The 23,917-nt window shown below is 38.6% G+C and overlaps 1 protein-coding gene and 1 non-coding gene across 2 annotated transcripts in view; both read left to right on the top strand.

Moving 5' to 3' along the window:
* The first annotated feature begins 4,324 nt into the window (after positions 1-4,324).
* trnaf-gaa (transfer RNA phenylalanine (anticodon GAA)) lies at positions 4,325-4,397 on the top strand. The gene has a single exon. It is a non-coding gene; the product is annotated as a tRNA-Phe (tRNA).
* Positions 4,398-4,651: 254 nt separating this feature from the next.
* LOC113050380 (inositol hexakisphosphate kinase 2-like) overlaps positions 4,652-23,917 on the top strand; it is a 39,116-nt gene continuing 19,850 nt past the window's right edge. Inside the window, exons 1-2 of the mRNA XM_026213296.1 lie at positions 4,652-4,756; positions 17,481-17,632. The gene's annotated coding sequence lies outside the window, so the exon portion shown is untranslated. The remainder of the gene's footprint in view (positions 4,757-17,480; positions 17,633-23,917) is intronic.

Raw genomic sequence — 23,917 nt, 5'->3', positions numbered from 1 at the left:
GAATTACATGAATAAATTCAAAACGGTGAAATTAATATTTAAGTTAAGATATATCATATAAGTTAAGAAAAAATAAAAGTTCATATGTTTAGCTACTTGCGTCTTCACACTCTTTCACCCCTAAACCAGAAGCATCATACTTTAATTCGCTCTCATCTTCTTTGAACAATGAAGCCTTCTTTGATTTGATTGGCCATGTCAATTTTTTGGACATTGACAAGTGCTATTAGCCCACTGATGCAGACTAGTCTAAAAATTAAACTTTTTGTTATCCTACCAACAAACAGAGGAGTGGTAATGGAACGCAGCAGAACAACATCAAGGATATCAAATACTGAGGTTAACAATTTGGCCATATCTAATTATTGAGGGGACTTGTGGTTACAGGCCAGGTTAAATCTATTCCTCCGATTTTCCCCACAAATCTGTGTAGAAAATGTCAAAGAAAAAGAGAAAGTCAGCAGATTCCGTCTGGGCCTGTTTATGACTGTAGGTAAAAGGTGTGTGCTGGAAACCATTAATGTGTTAGATGTGTTAGATGATATGTGTGACTAGCTCACCTCTATAAAGGAAACTAAATGACGTTGGTAGGTCTTTATTATCCACCAGTTTGTTGTATTATTGGCAAATAATCAGCATAGGGTTTCTAAAGCACACTGAACTCTGAGGTCAACAGGGCACTGTCTAATTAACAAGTAGAGCACAAATATTCCCATGGTGCTAGGGAAAAGAGCAAGACTGAGAGAGCGTTCCTACAGGTGTGAGTCTGCCAGAGGCCATGTGCAATAAATACCAAATCCAGGTTATGCATCGCATGAGATCCATATAAATTAGTACTTACATTTTTGCATTTATTGTGTGGTGTAAAAAGTAACCGTCTGTCCACCAGTACACATACATGTGCACATATTTTACATTGTGCTTCTCTATATCATTGTGTTTATTAATGTATATGATCAGGGATGTAAATAGTCACTAATATTTCTGTGGTTTGAAACTGCAGCCAATTTGAACTCTGCTCTACCAAGGGCATGTGTACTGGTTCATTCAGTTTCAGAATACTGACAAAACAACTTTTACAAAGTCAAAATCTATTTATTTTATTTGTGTCCCATATACTGAATGTATATCTTGTGCTGTATATTATTTCAGATTGAGATTGTTATTGTATTAATTTATAATAGAGGAGCAATAAGTCTGAATTAAAGTAATAAAAAAGATTCAGCCTCTTTGCTTGTTTGCTTTGTTTGTTCCCAACCTTAGCTGTCAAAATTCATACCTCTGACAGAAAAACATTAAATTTCACGTATACATCTTTTATAATATTTTTTAATTGTAGTTTTTATAATGGCAGATGTGGTACATTTCTAAAATTTATATAATATACTGAAGTTAATATAACTTGACCAAATTTGGTCAGTTTGTGTTATTTTTTCTTTTCTCTGCCAATGAAAATCATTTTAACGCAAGTGAAATCAAACTGTTTTAAAATCACACCATTCTGACTCCACTCTGAGTTTTCCTGTTCTTTCTGAAAGGAAATTGCTGTTTGTTAGGGCAGTTTGAATATGTAAATACTAATCTGTATATTTTGACTGATTAAAAATCAGTCTGAGCCACTAGCTCTGATAGTTAATTGGTGGTAGTGTCATTTCATTATGTGAATGTATTAAGAAGTGCAGACTGCTTTAATATATACAATTAGTCCATGCTGAGAAAGGTTGACTGACTTCATCCCAGTTGATAAAAGTCAAACAGGCAATTAAGTACCTCCTCTGTCTCCGTCAGTGTTTGCAGTCTCACACAGAAGATCAAATGCCATTTGAGGTATACTCAATAAAGTACCTGTTCAATCAGTGAAATGGTAGCCTTTCAAAGTCTCTCTACCTGATTCAGAGACCTTAAATGTTATTAATCTTTAAAGACTTTGTTGCGGTTCAGCCAATATGTGTGTAGCGAGTGGGAAACATTCATTCCTCATTATCGGGGACAGAAGCTGCACTCCACTTGTGAAGTCTGAACGTATTAACTCTTATTAATATTTGATGACACACGCTGACATTTGCAGGAGCCTAATAATTGGAGGGCCGATAATGGGGACGGGACCCTGCACACAGATGTGGATGCCTGACTTAATGGACATGGACATAACTTTGACCACATAGGTTAATGCAGGTCTATAACACCTTGCTTCTACTTTTCCATAATTGATTGACAATTATTTCACATCACCCTACCACTGCAAACAAGAAATTATAATGTGTGCTTTTCTAATATTGATTTAGTGGACATATTGTGTGATTTGCTGCTATCTATAAATTTCAATGTGTAAGGTTTACTTTAAAAATATTGTGCTAGAACTGTAACAATGAGGGTCGTATAGGCAAGGTCCAATTGTGGCTTTTTATAAATAAAAAAAGATCATAGTCAGACAGGCAAAGATCATACTGTACACCAGCAAAAAGTGTCCAGAGGGCAAGGCAAGAGAATAATCCAACACAGGCAATAGATAAAGGCAAGCAGCAAATGATCAGAGGTGAGATAAACAGGCTAGGGTCAGAACAACAACACTAGGAAGCAGAATGCAAGCATTTGGTATGGCAGCTATAGGTTATTCAATACTGAGCAGCTGTATGTAAGAGAGTGCAACTTTTATAGTGTCTGGGTTATTGGAAACAGGTGAGTGTGTGATCAGAGGGGATCTTGGGAAATGGAGTCCAGGGGTAATGTCTGAGTGGCTTATGTGACAACCTCTTGTGGTGAGCAGGGAATGGATCATGACAAGTACTATGGTACTGTCTGTACCATATTCATACATGTATACATACACACAACCATTTAATAGTTTAGGGTCGGTAAGATTTTAAAATCTTTTTGAAAGAAGTCTCTTATTCTTGCTTTTACTGATCAATAATAAAAACAGTAATGTTCTGAAATATTATTACAGTTTACATATTATTTTAATGTCATGTCTTCCTGTGATGACAAAGCCACTATTTCAGTCTTCATTGCCAACCAACCCTTCAGAAATGATTCTAATATGCTTATTTGCTGCTCAAGCGACATGTCTTGTTATTTTTACAGTTGAAAACCGTTGTGCTGCTTAATGTTTTTTTTGGAAACCATGATACGTGTTTTTGTGTGTGTGTGTGTGTGTGTGTATTTGTGTGTGTGTGTGTTTCAGCATTCTTTGATTTATAGGTATTTCAAAAGAATAGCATTTTTTTCTTCTAAAATGTCACATTTAATAATAAATAAATAATTGTGTGACCTCAAACTGCTGAACAGTAGTGTACACTTTATTCCAAGGTACTTGGTAAGTGCGCATACATACTTTTGACACTAATGTATCAGAGTTTATGCTAAATATGCTTAATTCGCAGTCACAGCTATTTTATTTTATTGAGCACATTTTATATTATTCAGAATAATGCACATGCACGTGAACATGCCTATACAAACATCGAATTAAGGCTATTATTATGGTTGCATTCAAAATGGCCTATTTGGAATTGTTCATTTATTTCCAAATGAGGACAATCAATGTACTTAATCAAATTTCTTATATTAAGTAGCATTATCAGCGTATTATCCCCATCACCTTCCTTGTTTCTGTCTGACACTCTCCCTTTTTAATTTGGAAAACTCAAGTATGCTGATTAGTATGGATGCCTTCTGTTTGTGAGCCTTCGTCAGCAAGGATAGAAAAGGAGAAAGAGAGAAGGTTGGTGGGAAATATTTTTCTTACTGTATGCAACATTAAAACACTGTCGTGTATTCATTAAAATCTCTTTCTGGCTTTCTCTCTCAATTCTCTCTCTCACATGCATCTTTTTTAATCTCATCTGTTCCACTCACTGCCATCATCTTCTTTTCATCACTGACTGTGCCTTGCTTTCTCTCCCTTCGTTCTGTCCTCAGTCCTCTCTTCTGTAGACTTACATAAGAACAAAGAAGAACTGCCTTGGCAAGGGGAAAGTCACCTTGGAGGAGAGAGAGAGATAGAGAGAGAGAGAGAGAGAGAGATTCGTGTGGGCGGAATAACTAGCAGAAAGCTGAATCCCATGATCCCATGTTGACTAATCAATTTTAATTTAATTGTGTTTATATATGTTCTGCCCATAAGTCTCCCAATAAGAGATTTTGTAAATTGTGTCTTGTAAATAAGTGTTTAAAAAAAAATTTGACATGAAGCGGTAAGTACACATTTCCGTGTGTTTTTCAGATTCAGCACCTAAAACATAGTACTTTTTTTTATGTAATTATGAATAAGGAAAATATAGAGAATTAATAAATTATTTCTTATTATTTTGTCGTTTCATAAGCCGAAATAGCTCAGTTGGGAGAGCGTTAGACTGAAGATCTAAAGGTCCCTGGTTCGATCCCGGGTTTCGGCAAAGCTTTTTCCTCACTTCAGAGTATCTAGAAGTAACATTAACAGTTACGTCAGCAGGCAAATGTTATGTTCGAAAAGCATGAAGAAAAGTTGTATAATAGAAAAGGCAACCCGGATTAAAATACTGCAAGTGGTGCTCTACCTCTCTTTCCGGTTATGAGTTGTGGAGTACATATAATACCCTGATGATGTCGCTCTAGTTTTAGTTTTATTTGTTCGCCCCTGCGATTTTGCTCTAATTGCTCCAGAGGGCGATGTTGATCAATAATTCCGCAGTCTTACCTCGTGGAGCCCGCGAGACATGAAAATTGTGCTGACCAGAAAAGCATGAAAGTCGCTGGACTGCGGTATGACTTCCCGGTACAGTACCAACTGTATAACATCTTGTTTTACACCTGTTTTAATGTTTAGAGCTCAACTGACATCAGACCTCGTTGTGCCTCACAATATGCTGCTGCTTGGCCTAAATGTGTGGTCTGTTACATAGGCGACCATAACATATCCTTACAAGACAAACTTTACAGCATTTTTTTTTAAATGATCTTTTTTCTATTTTTGACACCTCATGTTTTCAGCACAGTTGTGTAATCTTCTGGGTATCTGTTTTTTTGGTTTATCTATTATATCGAAACATCTCGATGAAATAACGTTAAGTAGCCTATATCTATAATATCTCAATCCCATTTATAATGTGTATTTATAATATAACCACTATGTATTTTTTTCTCCTATTTACTAACAAAACATTTAATATTTATTAGGAGTTAAAGGAGTAGTTCACCAAAAAATGAAAATTTCCTTAGGATTTACTCATCCTCAGGCCATCCAAGATGTAGATTAATTTTTTTATTCATCCGCACACTGATTTTGAAACTTTCTCACCAGTGCATGGTGAGAACTTTCTCTGCAGTGAATGGGTGCCGTCAGAATGAAAGTCCAAACAGCTTGTAAAATTATCAACAAGTAATCCACTCTCCAGGACATCCATTAAAGGGTTAGTTCACCCAAAAATGAAAATGATGTCATTAATAACTCACCCTTATGCTGTTCCAAACATGTATCTTCGGAACACAGTTTAAGATATTTTAGATTTAGTCCGAGAGCTCTCAGTCGCTCCATTGAAACTGTGTGATCTGTATACTGTCCATGTCCAGAAAGGTAACAAAAACATCTTAAGGTAAACGGTTCGTATCTCTAATACGCATTAATCCACAAATGACTTAAGCTGTTAACTTTTTTAATGTGGCTGACACTCCCTCTGAGTTCAAACAAACCAATATCCCGGAGTAATTCATGCACTCAAACAGTACATTGACTGACTTAACGTGTTTTAACTTAAACCTTTGACTCTACCAAAATACAAAATGTAATACTATATATTTGTGAGTAAATTTAAAGCAAATTTTCATTTTTGGGTGAACTATTTTTTTTAATTCCATTATTTTCTTCAGTTTTCATTATGTACAGATATATATATATATATATATGTTGTCTCTGATGTTATTGTGATGATAATCTTTGAATTGGATCAGTTCTGTGAAATGCATCATTATAGTTCATCAGAATAGTGACCTTTACAAGATAGATCTAATATTTGTATTGTGTCAGTGTAGTTTCACTTTTTATAGAACTGACCCCCCTGGGCAACACGTGCAAACATTTTAGAGTCTAATGATTCACATTTAGCACACACATTTTGGGAACTGATATTGCGTAACTGAAGACCAGTCAGCCAAATCCCAAAGCTACCACTTCATCTCCACGGAGTCTCTATCACACACATACCAAATACACAGAAACTTCTTCAACTATAACATCTTTTAATATCATCTTCAAACAACTTTATCTTAACAGTTCTTGTTAAATCGATCATTACATTCTTGTCAGTCACGCTCTCGTATTTGACATTCTGTAATATATTCCTTTTTTCTTATTGAAGCTGCTTCCTAATTTATTTTTACTCATAGTCTCTGGAGGTCACTGAACCCCATGAACCATTAATTTAACACGTGGATCGGGTTCTACTTCCATGTTTCTGTTCTCTAATGTCCCATCTTCTAGATATAGTGTTTGGTGTCTACATAAGGAATTTTGGTTGTTAGGAGAATGCAGGACACAATTAAATGAAATATATTGTAGTTTATATCTCAGTGTGGACAGTATGTTCCAGGAGAACTGTTTTCATCTGTAAATTTCTCCAGTTTCATTGTCCAGTCCTTAACTGACTTCTCATTAAAAGCGATGTTTTTGGCTATTTTAATTAAGGCATTGTTGGATGTTCTCATGCAGGAAGAGAGTGTTTTCGGAATTGCATCGTATTTCAAATCACCAGTACACTGAACCGAGAATCGTTTCTTTCGGACGCGTCCGATTTGAGAATAAGAGTGAAAATTGCTTAGTTTGCTTGATTTTGCAATAAATCCAGCGATCGTGAAATCCTGTAGGGACTGAAATCTTGATTTTTCACAATTTGTATGCTTTTCCTGGGTGAGTCGGAGTGCTGTGCTAAAAGAGTCTCATGAAACGCAGTCATGCACAGAGACCAATGGCCAAGGTCAGGGTAGTACTAAATTAATGTTACATTTTTGTTTGCTTTCGAACCCTATCGTTTATCCCCCAAGGATTTTGAATATACGTCACGTGTCGTATTGGACCAATCTGTGATACTTTTGCGTCATTTAAATGATGCTGATCTCCATACACTGCCATCAAATGGACAAGCACGTGTAGGACATTTATAAAAATAAAAATAAAATTAAAAAGAAATCTCCTTATGACAGGCATAAAGCATTAGAACAACACAAGAGTGAGTAAATGATGACTTAATTTTCATTTTTTGGGTGAACTATCCCTTTAAGAAGCAGATACTCCTTACAAACCAAAATTTTGTTGACCGGCCAGACATGTTTTGTAGGGCGGAGAGCATGACAGAGATGAGCTCAGACAGAACACGCATAATAACACATGAAAAGATGCTGACAGGACTGCGAGACGGAGATAAAGACTGTCCTTTAGTCTTGCAGAAGCATATTCTAATGACAGGTCTGTCTAGTCTCACAGTGCTTGGAATTACTTCTGTGTGAATCACATGAAGAAATGGGGATATTGTTTTATCAGCAAAATCAAATAAAAAATATAATGTTTTTCTTAAATTATTATAATTTTTTTTTTGTATTTTCCATAATTGTCACGAGTTAATCACCCCCCCCCCCCCCAAAAAAAAAGAAAATCACATTTTGAAGAAATAATTCTACAAAAATTCTAATTTGAGGAAACTCTCAGGCCTTCTAAAATGAGCTTTTTCTACTTTAGAAGAAATTTTGCATTACATCACTTGGTCACCCATAGATCCTCTGCAGTGAATGGGTGTCATCATGATGAGAGTTCAAACAGTTGATAAAAACATTATTGATCCAATAGTAATCCACATGACTTTAGTGCATCAATTATTGTATTGTGTAGTGAAAAGCTGCTGCATGTCTGTAAGAAACAAATCCATCATTAAAAGTGTTTTTAGCTTCAAACCGTATTGTTCATGATTTCAGCAAATTGTAACTTTTGGTGAAATATTCAATGTAATCAATGTTAATTACTATAATACAGTAAAGAAAATAATTTCTACGGTACAGTAATGGTTGCAAAAATTTACTTTGTCTTTTAATTTAGGGAGTACCATATGACTTTCTTTACAGTTTTTTTATTTATCTTTTACTAACAGTCATATGAAAATTTAGTGGTTTGTCCTTGTGTGTATCAGTGTGATTTAATGCACATCAAGGTCACCTGTCACCCTGCTGTTTTTGTATTTTGTGCATGTGAGCATGTCCTGGCCCTCTTTATTTGATGCCTTGTCTGAATTAGAATGTCTTCACTGGCAGAGATCCAGATTGGCTGCAGGGGCCATCTGTCTTAACGTGCTCCACATACAACCAAACAAATGTTTTCAGCACTGATACTGTAGATGGCTGACCTAAGAATAGCGGGATTTGGTGATTTACCATAGCATCTGCCATAGCTAAGGAACGTGGTTCATGTTAGGCTATACTTTTGTGTCATGAGCTATTGTCTTTGCGTAGACACAGCCTCAGGAATTGGAGGTAATTGAAGAAATGGTGTTAGCAAAAGTGATCAGCACTAATCCTGTTCTTCCATTCCTGCTCTTTCTCTCTGTGTCTGCATTTCAAGGAATACCGAAATGTAGCTCATATGTGTTTGGCACTGCTTTCATTGATCGGCTAAGTAAATGGCTTATATATATATTAGTAAAGCATCATTAAAAATATGCCTTTACTTCAAAACATTTTAAAGGGGGGGTGAAATGCTATTTCATGCATACTGAGTTTTTTTACACTGTTAAAGAGTTGGATTCCCATGCTAAACATGGACAAAGTTTCAAAAATTAAGTTGTACGTTTGAAGGAGTATTTCTGTTCCAAAAATACTCCTTCCGGTTTGTCACAAGTTTCGGAAAGTTTTTTTCGAGTATGGCTATGTGTGACGTTAGATGGAGTGGAATTTCCTTATATGGGTCCTAAGTGCACGTCTGCCGGAAGAGTGCGCGCTCCCGTATAGTAGAGCAATGAGAGGCTGAGCACAGACAATCACTGATAAGAGCGAGAGCGTCGCGAAATGTCACAAAAGGAGTGTGTTTTTGGTTGCCAGGGCAAGACAACCCTGCACAGATTACCAAAGAAAAAACAGCATTAAGGGAGCAGTGGATGGAGTTTATTTTTACAGAGCGTCAACGGAGTTGTGCAAGTGTTTGTGTTTGTTCCCTGCATTTCGAAAATGCTTGTTTTACAAACAAGGCCCAGTTTGACGACGGATTTGCATATCATTTATTTCTTAAGGATGATGTAATCCCAACGAAAAAGGGTCACGATTGTGTGTTGGAACCACAGGCGGTGAGTAAAACTGCTTAAAATATCTCTGCCTCCTTGTTAGTGCGTCCGAGCCCCGCTCGGAGCGAGTCGTTGCTGCTGCTGCTCTCGTTCAGTTTCAGCCTCTCATGCAAAAGCCTACTGGCGCTCGCGATTCTTTAGCTCCGCCCACAAGTCACGCCTCCAGTCGGTCGTGTTTTTCTGGGAAAAATCAGTACAGACTATCTTTCTCTTATGAATATAATAAAACTAAAGACTTTTTGGAGTTATGAAGGATGCAGTACTACTCTATAGGTACTCAAGATTAACAGGATATCGAGTGAAAACGAGCATTTCACCCCCCCCTTTAAGGAAACATTTATTTTACAATATCTGTTTTTTTATATTCCCAAATAACAGACAAAATGTATTTGATACACTTAAAAGGCAATGAGATAAATCATGTTCTATATTTAGCTTTCCCTGAGATTGCCCAAAGGCAGCCAAACTCAATTTATTTTGAGGCTCAGCATCACACTTTTAATGGTGCTCTCAGGCAATAATGAGCATACCACTGGATGCCAGGCAGTGTTGTTGACTCAACAAGAGCTGGCATTCATATTTTAACTGGAAAAAAGAGGGTAGTTTCCGGTAGATCTCACATTGAAGACTTTTTTAATCCCTCTTACTGACAGTGTTGTTGAATGAGTCCGGTATTTCAGAAAACATCCGACTAAATGAAAGCCCTTTCATCACATTAGATCCACCTTTTGAATTCAAACAAATTGTAGCCTGTAGAGAAATGTTACAGCAGTCACACAAGCACATTATAGGAAATGCCAAACTCTATTAAAGTTTGTGTATGGTTTGTTTGTGCATATGCTTAATGGATCATCAAGCACTTTTCCAGTAATAAAGTAAACATATTTCGATATATATCTAACAGCATTGCTGGAGAAGATATCGCTTGAATAGCTTGCGGTTACTTGACTTAACCTAGGTTCCCTGAGATAAGGGAACTTGGAGCACTAATCATATGCTGCTCTGCGAGCCCAGTGTTAAAGCAATAATAAGGGCCCTAAGGGACCTGGCCATTATCTTGCCCTGAGCTTAGCTGAGGGCTTGAGAAACTACATCCCACAAGGGAGGTTAGACCGATAAAACCCGTGCCTGCAGGGCGGGGATGTCTAATTTGTAGAATCTGGCAAAAGTGGACCAGCCAGTGACCACACAGATGTCACTGATAGATATCCTTCCGGACCACACCCGTGAGGAGGTCATTCCCCTTATGGAGTGGACTCTCACACCAACAGAGCATTCCAATCCTTCAGATGCGTAAGCCAAAGCTATAGCATGAACAATCCAGTGAGACCTTACAGTCATTAAGCCCAAACTCAAGACACAAAGCAAGTTTGAATGACAGTGCTTGCAAGTCACCCACTTGCTTAAACGAAGGCAAACACACACATTTCTGGACATAGAGCCGTCTCGTAGATGGTGCTCTTGCCTCAAGAATGGTGTTACTTACCCTCTCTGGGAGCCTAACAGATTCCAGTTTAGGCACCAGACATGAAGTGTCCACAGCTCATGCCTTTCGCCTGCAAGAGAAGGTCCCTTCTCAACGGGATGGGCCACAGGGCCATCGTTATGTATAATGGGAGGTGAGAGGCTTTATTTTTTCAAATGAGAGCTCGCCTTGAAAAAGCAGGGAATCTGCGTTCATATGTGAGAGGATGAGGAATTTTTGTCTTTAAAGTATGTGGGTCCGTTATCACAGTGGTAAAATATTTGGGTATGTGCTGCACCTGTTCAAAGAGGTGAGGAGTGAAAGTGAGCTGTTTTTTGGGGCGTTGCGGCTGAGGCGAGAATTGAACCCTTCCTTTTCCTCTCTAGCGCTTCAGGACAGCTTCGGTGGCTCGGGGTCCAGCACAACTTTTGGATGGAAAGGGGAAGCTTTTCGCCGGCCAGGGATTCTGTTTCAGCCAAAGTTCCATCTTTCTGATGCTGCGCCGGCTTTGCAGGCTGAGCAGCGGGGTTCTTCTTGCAGCCTGCAACCATTTACAGCAGAGCCAAATAGCCCTTTCGGCGAGACTGGTGAGTCAAGGAAGGCCATTTTTATTCCCACCAAAAAATACACGAATATTCGAACATCTTTTTGCGCATGTTGTCAATGACGCGCAATATGTCAATAACATGCCAAAATAATACAAAGAGACATAACTACTTGTATAGGTAGTCTATTTAAGTTAAAACATATATGACAACGTATTACCTACACAAAAACAAGGAAATCAACTAATGGCCAAGACTCCAGACCTCACGCTCTCTCACCCTCACGTTCTCTGCGCATAATGGTTTAAATGAACAAACAAATTTTTGTGCAAGCAATTTAAGGTCGCGACTGTTGTCCCAAATATAGCAGGCTTCATTCAGTGATTTAAACAAATATTTTTAATAATAATTAAAGTTTTACTGCATTTAGAACTGACATTGAATGCTCCAAGCGAGCTGTGCTGTGGTAATCATGGAACTTTTCCTTGACATGAAACGATAAATAATCAAACCTCGGATCCATTGCTTGACAGAACTCCCCGAAGCGTGCCCCATTCGCGATACTGATCGGTCTCATGTCCTTACAAATGAACGAAATTATTTTATCCGTTATGGCCTCTTGTCGTGTTGCAGACAAAGAGCTTAAGGCGGGCGATGCAAAGTAACGTTAAGTGTCTGTTTATCTGGAGTTCCACACATTATGCCATGCTCATTTGGGTGCACATTTTTGAGATGTGACCTCATTTTGCTAAGTGGTCGAATGGTATGCTAACTGTATCTTAAATAGCTTGCATACAACTTGATCTCGCGGGTCAACAATTTTACCCCATTTTCTCTGCAACAGTCGAGTTGTGCTCTGCACTTGCTGGCATCTTCCATGAAGACGCTTCAACTTTCAGCATTGATGCTCTGCCAGACAGTGTGACTCCTGTGACCTGTCCCTGAACCCTCAGGCACGCTAGCGCCCACTCGCAAAGCAGACAACCACGCCTCTACTACCGCGGGCCTTTTTTCCACTTTTTTTTTTATTCGAATATTAATTTTCACCTTCGCAACTCATTTTTTTAAACCTATTCGAATACATGTTCGAATTTAGAATATTCATTGACAGCCCTAGTCCTTTGTAGCACACAGAGCCAGATCTGTTGCTGTTGCAGCTCTTTGAAGGCCTCATGGTGCTCTTGGCCAGACTCGTCCATGCCACGGGGAAGTTTGGCTTGAAACACTTGAAGGATTGCCATTGTTTGCAGCGCTGAGCTGGCCTGTCCGGCTGCAGCATATGCCCTGTTGGTGATGGCCGAGATGGTCTTGCAGGGCTTAGATGGATGTGCTGCATGGCCCTTTAAGCCGAGGGCGGATGGTGGGCACGGATGTGTGGCGATCACTTCCTCCAGAGGGGGGAGTCTTGCATACCCTTTTTTGACAGCGCCGTCAAACGGTATTGAAAGTTGCTGCAGTCAAGGAGTTTACCCGTGCCGAATTGGGGGTGAGCCACATCTTGGTGAATGGGGCTGGGCGCTAGCGAGATGATTGCTCGTACTGAGCTGACCAATCGAGGCCCAGATCCTACATTGCCTTTACGAGAACACATATCACTTCGGCGTCTGGCTTTGGAACCTAAAGGGGGAAAGGGGTTGATTTTGGCTTCATGTTTCCGATGCTGCCAAGGACACAGAGTCATCGGCTGTGACGTCATCAATGATAATGTCCTCTTCGGACGTGCCGAATGAGATCAGTCCACTCGCAGCTGAAGAGGAGCACTGGTCCTCACTTGTTAAGCACATTGGTATGAGAGGACACGGGAGAGCTGGGCATGTGGGCACTGAGCCGATGTGACACCGTTTGGACCCGCTGAGAGAGATCCACTGTCCTGCTGTTTCTTCTTAGGAGAGGAGAAGGACGGGAGGGCCTGGAGGGAGGCACCGCCTTGATGAAACAAGGTGACCCGCGAATGTAGACGAGAGAGGCTCATGTTCTCACAGAAAGAGCACGAGCCATTTGTGAGCGCAACCTGTGTGGGAGAGGCAGATGGCGCACTCGCTGTGTCCATCTTCAACTTGCAAGAGCTCCTTGTATGATCCACACTCACGGCACAACATTTGAAACAACAAATTTTCTCTTACGCTCCTGATGCCAGATGCCTGTAGAGGTCACATCGCGTCACTGCCTCGTCGTCTTCTACGGCAGTGAGCAGAGCTGGAGCTTCTTCCACAGCTGCTTCTTTGCAGTTCAGTCAGCGAAGAGATGATCCTCGTTGCTGAAGGAGAATTGATCTGATGAATGGCGTTACGAGCCGACTTATATAGAGGTCAGCACTGCCCCTTCGTTTGGGACAAAGCGCCATTGGTTTGTGCAGCTACACAAACGTAAACAAATCAGGCTTCAGCAGAATGGAAAAAGGAGTTTTTCCCATACACCTAATGAGGGTGAACATTCGAAAAGGAACTGTAGCTCCTTTAAATTTCATTTAATAAAGCCACTAAAAGCTAAAATAATCCAGCTAATATTAACAGGTGCTATCTGTCGCTATCCATCACATACAACTTTCACTTGTGACTACGGTGTCATTGCTCTGTTCTGTCTGGTCTTGTTGGTTAACTTATACTCCAGAATGTGATGCTCTGGGCTTGATTTACTGTGTTACAGTAGATGATATAGATCAACTGTCAGTGGTTTGATCTGACCCACGCACGAGTTTGGCAGAAGTATTTGAATGTCTGACTCTGCACGTGTTACCAAAACAAAGTCAAACTTGTTTGCACATAAATCTTAGCTCTGCAAGAAGTGTTAGAGGGATGTCCTTCCGTGTAAGAGATATTTTGCTTTGCCAACAGAAGCTTATGTCTGTTAGAGGTTGTTCATGACTTTTAAATGTGGGCCTTATCAGACACTTCTAAACTGGTGACACTCCTAGACCAGTATTTTGTGCAAATTTAATATATCATCATATTTTGTTACAAAATCAAAAGTTATCACGTGTCAAAACAAGTGTCAGGCTTGAGAATATATAATGCATATAATAAATATTCCACTATAGAAAGTATTGCCCAGAAAGGGGCCAAAAAAAAGAGTACATTTTATTAATAAATTAATATAAAAATAATCATTATTGTTGTTTATTTCATTTTTTGAACCCTTCTGTACAATACTTTCTGCAGTGGAATTACATAAATTATTATTCATACCATGTAGGCCATTAAGGCAAGATTTTTGATATCAGAATTACTTTTACGTATGGAACTGGTAGAGATTGTAATTTAAAATTCATATTCGGTGTGATTTATTTTATTTATGTATTTATTTTTTACAGTCCAAAAAAAAAAAAAAATCCATGTCACATGTGAGGGGAAAAAATTATTTTAGGCCACCTTAGTCAATATTAGGGCTTGTGAGTCTTAAAAATTACATTACCTTGCGAGCCTCCATTGGAATGTATTTAATGTATTTAACTTATTTATCATAGATTATGTTACTGGAATGCAACTGTTGTCATGGAGATGGTTTATTCACAATAGCAAATGGAGTATCAGGTGGTTTCTCTTTTAGCTTAGCGTAATGTGCAAAGAATGTTTGTGCGTCTTGGAGTCTGTGGAGTTTCCACAGGACGTCTGCATGACCCCTGCATGCTTGTTAATTTTAGGTTATCTTGTGCTCTCCCACTTATTCATCAAGACCGCTATAAAATTGATTGTCTTTCAACATACAAAATCCTTGTTTGTAATATCTTAAATTTACAAGGGCACTTTGAGTGATCATATCACATTTTAAGCATATTGGTTCCTTCAAAGGGAGGCTCATTACATCCTTAGATAAATTAAATAGTAGTTCCATATTTGATTCATAGAAGGTTGCATTCAAACATTCACATATTCAATAAACAAAAGTTTGGGGTTAGTAAAATTAAAAAAATATATAAAAAATGAATATACTTTAGTAAAGATGACTGTGACAGTAAAGATTTTTATAATGTTACAAACATCTTCAAATAAATACTATTCTATTGAATTTTCGATTCATCAGAGAATCCTGAAAAAATGCATCACAAAACTATTTGACAGCAAAAAATGTTTACATAGTTTTTTAAACATTAATTAAACATTTATTATTGACTAAGTGATTAATGTTTCTTGAGAACCAAATCAGTGTATTAAATTCATTTCTGAAGGATCATGTGATACAGAAGAATGGAGTACTGTAATGACTGCTGAAAATGTTGTATTTGAAAATATGTACTAGGAGGAGTTTCTCATTCTAGAGAAAATGTGAATGGACAAAAATGTCTGAAAAATTTCGTAATGTGCAAACATCCCTTTTATGCAATAGCATAATGCAAAATGATGTGGATGTAAAATAAGCTGCTTATTTCTGTAAGGTTATTATTATCGATGATAGGTCCAGATGTTTATTGAATGTCATTTGATCTCTCTGCACTATGAACCTATTATGTGGGGAAAGGAGACCCATTAGCTAGAGTTTCCCTGACCTAAGTGTGTGCTTTTGAGTGTGTCTTTGCATGGGTTGTTATATAAAAGAGATACTCTGTCTCTCGGCAGCAGGAATCATGGCATCTCAGCTCCACCGTCATGACAAATATGCTAATGAGGATCAGCAGCTTCATTACACACATGGTACAACACATTTCCATACATCTTACTTGATTACTGATGTGTGTGTTTGCGCGTGCATTGGAATATGTTGGCTGAGAATCTTGCGTATCATTTGATTCTGATTCTCATGCAGGAATTAGATCCATTAACCTTTGCGGAACGTCATCCAGTTTTAGCTACCATTTCCAGTTCCTCCACACACACACATACACTCGTTTACACACACTTAGTACACACAGACAGTCTGGGGAGCCTTGAATGATGACAGACAGAATAGTGAGGACTATTAAACACCTGATCTGAAATGTCCTCATGCACTCACTTGTGCTGATTACACAATCTATGTTTAGAGCTTTAATAGCTAATATAATCGCCATTTTTCTCACAATTTGCATGGTGTCCCAAGAGATGTTCTGCTTCTATTGAAGAAACTGCAGATTTCTGTGCCCTGCATTAACTGTGATGTGTAAGAGGGGGGAATTAGTGGGCCTAATGAGCTCCAGTGAAATCTTCTGTAATTTGTTACCACACAAGAAGTCAGTGATTAATGTTGTTGTTGAGCTTCAACCACAATAATGAGAATTTCATCATCTCACACTACAGGGACTTCATTATGTGTGTGTCAGTGCACAGATGCTACTTTGGATGTGGACATACTGTAGGCTCTTTTGACTTGGTTTTAAGGACATACCGATTTTAAAACTTGATAATAAGCAAATGTTATGACCAATTATCAACAAAGTTGTATTTAAATGGTTGTACACTAAAATAGATTGTTTAAAAAGTTATAAGGGAATTTGAAATTCAACAAAAGCAATATTTTAAGATTTGCTAAAAAAAATACATTTAACACTGTTTTTAAATTGTTAGTGTTTTAAAGATTAATTTTAAGTGACTTTTAGATGATTGCACAAGGGAAATAAGCATGCACTTTTAAATGTCCAAAATCAACCGTGTTAATGTACAAAGATTTCAATATCAGAACATCCAATGCAGTATACCTATATTGTGCATCTCCACTAAAGTATGAGGAAATTTACAAGATCTGCCTTGCAACTGCACATCAGTGTGCTAAAAAAAACTAGTAGTTTATTTGATGCAGTTTTGACTTTATTATGCGAGGACTTTATTTTGACTCAGACTTGCGAGGAAAAAAAAAATCTGAAATAGTCACAATTGGCTTTTTTATTTTTTATTCAGTGGTGGAAACAAGCTTCTATACATCTTTGACAAATAACAGAGCAATTCTTGATTGTAACATTGAAACATACATTTTCTGTGAAGCTACTTTGAAAGAATACGTGTTGTAAAATGCAATATATACAGATAAACCTGAAATTGTTCTTTACTTTTAGTCTTAGTAGGTCAGTGCTAAACATTATGTAACAGACTGTGATCCATTCAAAAGGTCAATAACTCAATAACATTCACTCTCTTATGCATGAAGCCTGGACACACTGCCTGAGGTTTATATAGGATGGAATTTAATGTTTTGTGTGTGAAGTGTGGCACCTCGGGTTCTTTGGGTGTTATTGTGTCCTATAAAAATATTTTTTTTGTTTTACAGGGGCTGGCCAAGCATAAGATATTAAAGAATATCAGAGAGGAGGAGTGATGTGCAGATGGAGGAGTGCAATGATGACTGCTGCAGCAACAGGGCTGAATATCATCACCCAGCTGTCATCTTTATAACAACACGCACACAAACACATTGTCCAGGTAAGAGATCTAGTGATTATACGAGCGGCCGTCTGTGTGGGAACTCAGTTTTATCTGTTGGACTGCAGCTCAGTTGCAGTCTGAATCATGCTTTCACGTTCTCAGCTGAAACTGCGTCACTTCTCGCTTTTGTACAGACGTCACAAACACCAGTCACCCCTGAGGTGCAATGACAGTCCAATCACAGCCACGCCTGCACAATTACACTGTGTACACTGAACAACAAACTGTCAAAACGGCAGCGTCAGCACTGCGTGACACTATACGGACACACATACTTTATGATAACATTGGCAGGAGGATGCAGAATGAATTTCAGAATTTACCGTTTCATCAGACACACGCGCCTGGCCCCAAGTTAACTTATGGTCTGTTTGTTTATCTGTCTGGCTATTTCGTTGTCTACAAAAGCAGTTAAAGTGATGAATAGACTGAAGTTGGGCTCAACTAGTTGGGTAGTGCTGGGGAATATGTTTCCCATTCATTTATTTATTTTTGGTGCTAATAATTTCAAAACTGACCAATTTTCCAAAAGGCTCCTTGAATAAACATGAGCACGTAAGTTACTGCAAGTTTAAAAATCAAAACAAGGCGTGGTTGTTTTTATATCACTTTATTTCGGAAGGAAGACTATTTTTAATTAGCATATACAATTTTCAGTGTCATTTTTATTTAATCTTATTTGTTATATGCCTGATAAAGCAGCGTTTGTGAGCTCAGTGCTGTACAGCAGTTGCTGGGGAAACTGCTTTAAAGCACCTCCTGTTGGCAGACAATGAATTAGCATTTTCAGCAAGTCTGATACGTAGCAAACATATTTTGCTTATCAAAAATAATCTACTCTAGGGGGACAACTTGGTTGTTGTTATTGGTTCTATTTGGAAGTCTACCGGAAGTCAAGTTTGAGCCACAAAAACGTGTATGCGCAGTAACGTTTGTTTATGTTTTTGCCGTTGTCTATATCAGTGCTTCCCAACCGCGTTCCTGGAGGCCCCATAACACTGCACATTTTGCATCTGTCCATCTGACACACTCAGTTCAGGTCTTGGAGTCTCTAGTAATGAGCTAATGATCTGAATCAGGTGTGTTTGATTAAGGTGTCATGGAAAACATGCAGTGTTGGGGGGCCTCCAGGAACTTGGTTTGGAATCACTAGTCTATATGATTTGTCCGTTTAAGGCCATTTAGAGGATGCTGACTCAATCTGGTGAAGCAAATTTAAAGTGAATAGGAATATGTTGAATATGCACTTAGTGTTCCCAAGACAGACGAGCTTAGAGTGGTTACAATCATCTGGGTTTAAATCACGCTCAAACTTATTTGATTCTGATGCAGTATTTAAACTGAAGCTCGCAGCAGGCAGCTTTGGTAAGAGGCAGGACATTTCCCGACCAGGTGCCGAGTGCTGTCAATCATTTATCAATCTGTCTGAATACACTTAAAGGGAAAGTTCACCCAAAACTTTCTTCTCTTAGACGAATCCAATTGGATTTATATAAGCCCCTTTCACACTGCACGTTGGACCCAGCATATTGCCGGAACATTGCCGGGTCGCTTTCTGTGTGAAAGAAACCACGTCTCGGGATTGATTCCAGCATTGAACCCGGGTCTGGACCTAGTAACATTGCGGGGTCCGACCCTGGACGAGCGCTGTGTAAACAAAAGCCAAATCTAATGCCGTGTCGAAGTGATGACGCGTGTTATTGCGTTCGCGATAGGGGTGTCCATGGTTAACCGGTTAACCGATTAACCGTTAAAAATTGCGTAACCGAGTGAAACATTTTGCTCGGTTAAGTGACGTCAATGGCGTGCATTGAATTTAGTTGTAATACATTTTTGCACCACCAGAGACCGCCAGAGCGCTCCCAGACATTTGTAATGTCCACAAGAAGTCATTTTTCTAATATGAAGCGGGCAAAAAAAAGTACAGCGTTGGAACATTTTAAAATTAAGAGTGACAGGGCAAAATGCAAGTATTGCAATACAGTGCTTAGATGTACTTCAAGTACAACCTCGTTGTTGTAATCTCAACAGCCAACACCCGGGCATCATTAGGCCGGTCAGGACTCACTGGATGCGTGGCGATGAGCGAAAGCATCTCAGCTGCGTGGCGTGTCTGTTTTTAATTCGGCTCCCATGTTAACAGGTTAGAGCTTGCCGACTGCCTGCGTGAGACGCGCGGCTGAGGCGCGGCTCGACGCGTGCATGCTAGAAATAGAACTGACGCCTTGTTGGAAGCGTTTCCAGGCAAAATATAATAGGAAAATATGTTTATATGTCATTTTGTACACAAATACATATTAATTCATGACATTTTGATATTTGAAAGTCTATAGGTTGACATAAATTCAGATATAAATGTCATTAAAAAAAAAAAAATTATCGATTTTCAAATATTGTACCTGTCAAACATATCATAGTCATAGCCTTAGCGAGGCGGCCGCGGAGCCTGCTTGTTACCTTTGCCTAAACACGGAAAGTTACATAACCATTACTAGAGCCTGTTCCTTTATAACATAGCCAAAGGTCGGTGTATATTTGCTTTATACATTTTAGGCTTATTCTCAAATACAGATTGTGTTAGTGGGCGGGATTATTAGGTAGTTTTAATAGGACAATTTGACCGGAGAGATTAAATTTTGTCGGACATTTCTTTTTTTTCTTTTTTTTGGCCAATGTCTGGAAATTACCGGACAACGGAAACCTATGGTTAACCGATTATTAACCGCTAAGGGCCTCGGTTAACGGTTAATGAAAAACTTGAAAACGTGCAGCCCTAGTTCGCGATGAATAAATATGTGCAAACTGTAATGAAGCAGAGATCAGTTAGTTCCTCACTTTCCGCGCTGACGCAGAGATTGTTCGTTTGCTTCAGTGAAAGTATAACATGCCTAACGTTTTCGACTCTTACATTACACGTCACGCCCTGATGTCACGTGTCGTTACGGGATCTTTACGGGTTGTGTGTGAAAGCACATACATATCCCGGGTAATCACTGGCAGTGTGAAAGTGCACAATCTAGCGACCCGGGAACAATTGCCGGAACACTTTTCCTGTGTATTTGCCGGAATGGCAGTGTGAAAAGGGCTATAGTGAGTGGGTTTTATGGGGCAGCTGTGACCTAATGGTTAGAGAGTTGGACTTGTAACACGAAGGTCGCAGGTTCGAGTCTCAGTGCCGGCAGGAGTTGTAGGTGGGGAAAGTGAATAAACAGCGCACCCTCAGTACCCATGAAGTGCCCTTAAGCAAGGCACTAAACCCCCAATTGCTCCCCGTCACTGGAGGAAATAGTTGCCCACTGCTCCGGGTGTGTGTTCACTGTGTGTTTTCCCTACTCACTGCTGTTTGTGTAAACTTAAATGGGTTAAATGCAGAGCACCAATTCCTGCTATGGGTTACCATACCTGGGAAATGTCAAGACTTTCACTTTATTTTTCAAAACAATCAATCAAAATTAGTGCCCAATAGCTTTGCTCCTACGCCTAGTGAGAATATAGTTCCCAGTATTTATATGATTAAAAATGGTCTCTATCTCATATAGCCTTGTTATTTGTACACGCTGTGACTATACAGATCACAACATGTAAATAGGAAAATGTTTGCTTTATTTTGTCACTTATTGGGATTACTATGCTACCATTATCCATTTACATCCAGTCTTTGTGCTAAGCTAGGCTAGCAGTGGGTGCGTCAAATAACACTTACAGAATGCACAGAAATGAAAAAGGTATGTATGGACTTATCTAACTCTGGGGGATACTGTGAATAAGCTAAAGTCCCAAAAAGTCGGAGTGTTCCTTTAAAGTGAACAACATATAGGTAATTTTGACCTCAATTAGTTAGTTTTGGTTAGAATACATCACATCCGGTCGGGCGGTCGCATTTGGTCTAGCCTCAGAAGTTCAAATATTTGAACGCATCTGAAGCTCAAATCGGATCCGAAATTTACACATACACGGAACTCCACGCACCTCCCACACTACTTTCCATTGGAAATTAATGACTTCCGGTCTGTTGCTTTTCGTTTATCAAGTGGAGACAGTGGAAAGGCGGCTTTAGTCACATATATTTAGAACCACTGCTGCTCAGTGCTCCTGTAGCCTACCCCTGAAAACATAGCACTCCCTCTCCCTCTAATGTTTTCTCTTGGTTCCTTTCTCTTGGTTAATGTCAAATTAATTTTGTTAAATAAGTCGCACCTGACTGTAAGGTGCAGGACCAGCCAAACTATGAAAAGAAGTGCGACTTATAGTCCGGAAAATACGGTAGTTGTTTCTGCACAGTAAACTGCCATAGGAGAATGTATCTTAATATTTAAACAAAACCTTTCTTTCATCTATACAGAATGCAAAGTATCCAGTTTCACTTTAAGGTCAGATTTTATATGCTCAGTGTTATTGTTGTGTCATGCTTGTGTGAGTGTTGCTTTGGATAAACATGTTTTGATATAAAGGAAGCATGTGTATGCAGAAAAACAGCGTGACAGACAGTAAATACAGGTGAACGGCTACGTGTCGACTTTGTTAAATGTGCCTCCTGTTCAATTGCCGGTGCAGGTGTTGTGTTGAAGTTTGTTTGTGTGCGTCTCTGTGTCAGCTGTTATTTTTCCACTTCTGCTTCCTCTTTGTGTCCGGAGCTCTTTCGTCGTAACTGGTCGCATATATTGCTGCTTTCTGCTTGAAAAATTCCATGCTGCATCCTTGAAGAGTAGAGTGAAAACGAGAGATGTGATGGAGAGAATGTTTGAGACAAAGTGTGAGAAGGACTGGAGGAGTGTAATGAGATGAGATTAGATCATGCCATGTTGTGAAGAGGATAATATCGACCCTTATATCTAATTTAACGCACATAATCTGAATGGAAAGCTCTGGAAACAACCACACAGAATGAATTTCACAGGGAAAGTGCCTTAAGTCAAAAAGTCTTGAGTGATGAAATTTTTTTTCTTCAGTGCTCTGCTCAGTTTATCAACTAGATATTGCGATTTCTGAATAAATTGATGATGAAAATCCTTTAGAACTCAAATCATGCATGACTAGAAAAGTTTCTTCTGCTGGTAAAATATAACTTAAATCACAAAAGCCTGTTTATTTATTTATTTATTAAATCTACCTTCCTCTTGTATGTCGGTACAAGGTCCAAATAAGTCAAATGTAAATAGGTAACCTAAGAGTAAAGAGAGAAATGTTCAAGTTTTCCTTCATCTTCATTAGCCTTGTCAAATTCCGCAGACTCTCTATACATTGCTTAACAGCTTTTTGGGTCTTTTGCAGTCTGCTGCTTTGGCAGAGCAGCTAAAGACAATTTGTTAAACATTCCGGCAGTAATAGCCAAATACTTCCTGAATAAATAGCAATAAGTTATTTTGAGGTTTAAGTTTGCACTTAACAATTTACTATCCCCCATATGTTCTTATTGTTCCCTTAGCATTCTAATTAAAAATCTCAAAACGTTTTGGCCTATTCTCGGCTTTTACAATTTGCATTTCCGTATGGAAATTTCCATAGTCTGAGTAATCAACATCAGTGCCAGGCTAAACAGCATACTTGCTCTTTGATTTACTGTCCAAAGATTATGCTGACTCCAGGCTTTATGCTCACCTCATAAAATCAACTAGGCGAATCTGTTTTGCAACTTATTCTCAAACAGCAAAAATGGATTTGAATATGCATTCTCAATTATTGCACTCCATAGTTATATCTTTTTTTAGATAATTGTTTTTTGATAATAAAGATGTAGTCAATGTTCATTCATAAATGTAATATTGATAACACTGGTAGGCAGTAATAATAAAATGTAGATTTGGATGTTTTGGAAAGTGTGTGATGTGATGATGTTCATTCATAAATGTAATATTGATAACATTGGTAGGCAGTAATAAAAACATTTCGATTCGGATGTTTTGGAAAGTATGTGATGTGACAATCAGGTAATGAGTGATTGTTCAAGATTGGCCTTTTTGTGACAATTTGTCAGTTTTGAGCTTATATCTTTGTCTGCTTGGCTGAATTATCCACGTCATTTCATGTATCAGAACATATCAATTTATTTTGTGGATTTTGACTAAATATTGTCTACAAGTATGTGTAGTTTCAGCAATTCAGTAAACATCTCATTATTAAACTATAGGTAGGCCTATTGCAATTATATCGACAAATGGCTGTCAAGATACAGTATTGTTCAAAATAATAGCAGTACAATGTGACTAACCAGAATAATCAAGGTTTTTCGTATATTTTTTTATTGCTACGTGGCAAACAAGTTACCAGTAGGTTCAGTAGATT

The sequence above is a fragment of the Carassius auratus genome, chromosome 31 (genome assembly GCF_003368295.1).
Source record: "Carassius auratus strain Wakin chromosome 31, ASM336829v1, whole genome shotgun sequence".
NCBI lineage: Eukaryota > Metazoa > Chordata > Actinopteri > Cypriniformes > Cyprinidae > Carassius > Carassius auratus.
The sequence above is the reverse complement of the archived record's forward strand: the minus strand, read 5'-3'. Positions and strand labels throughout refer to the sequence as shown.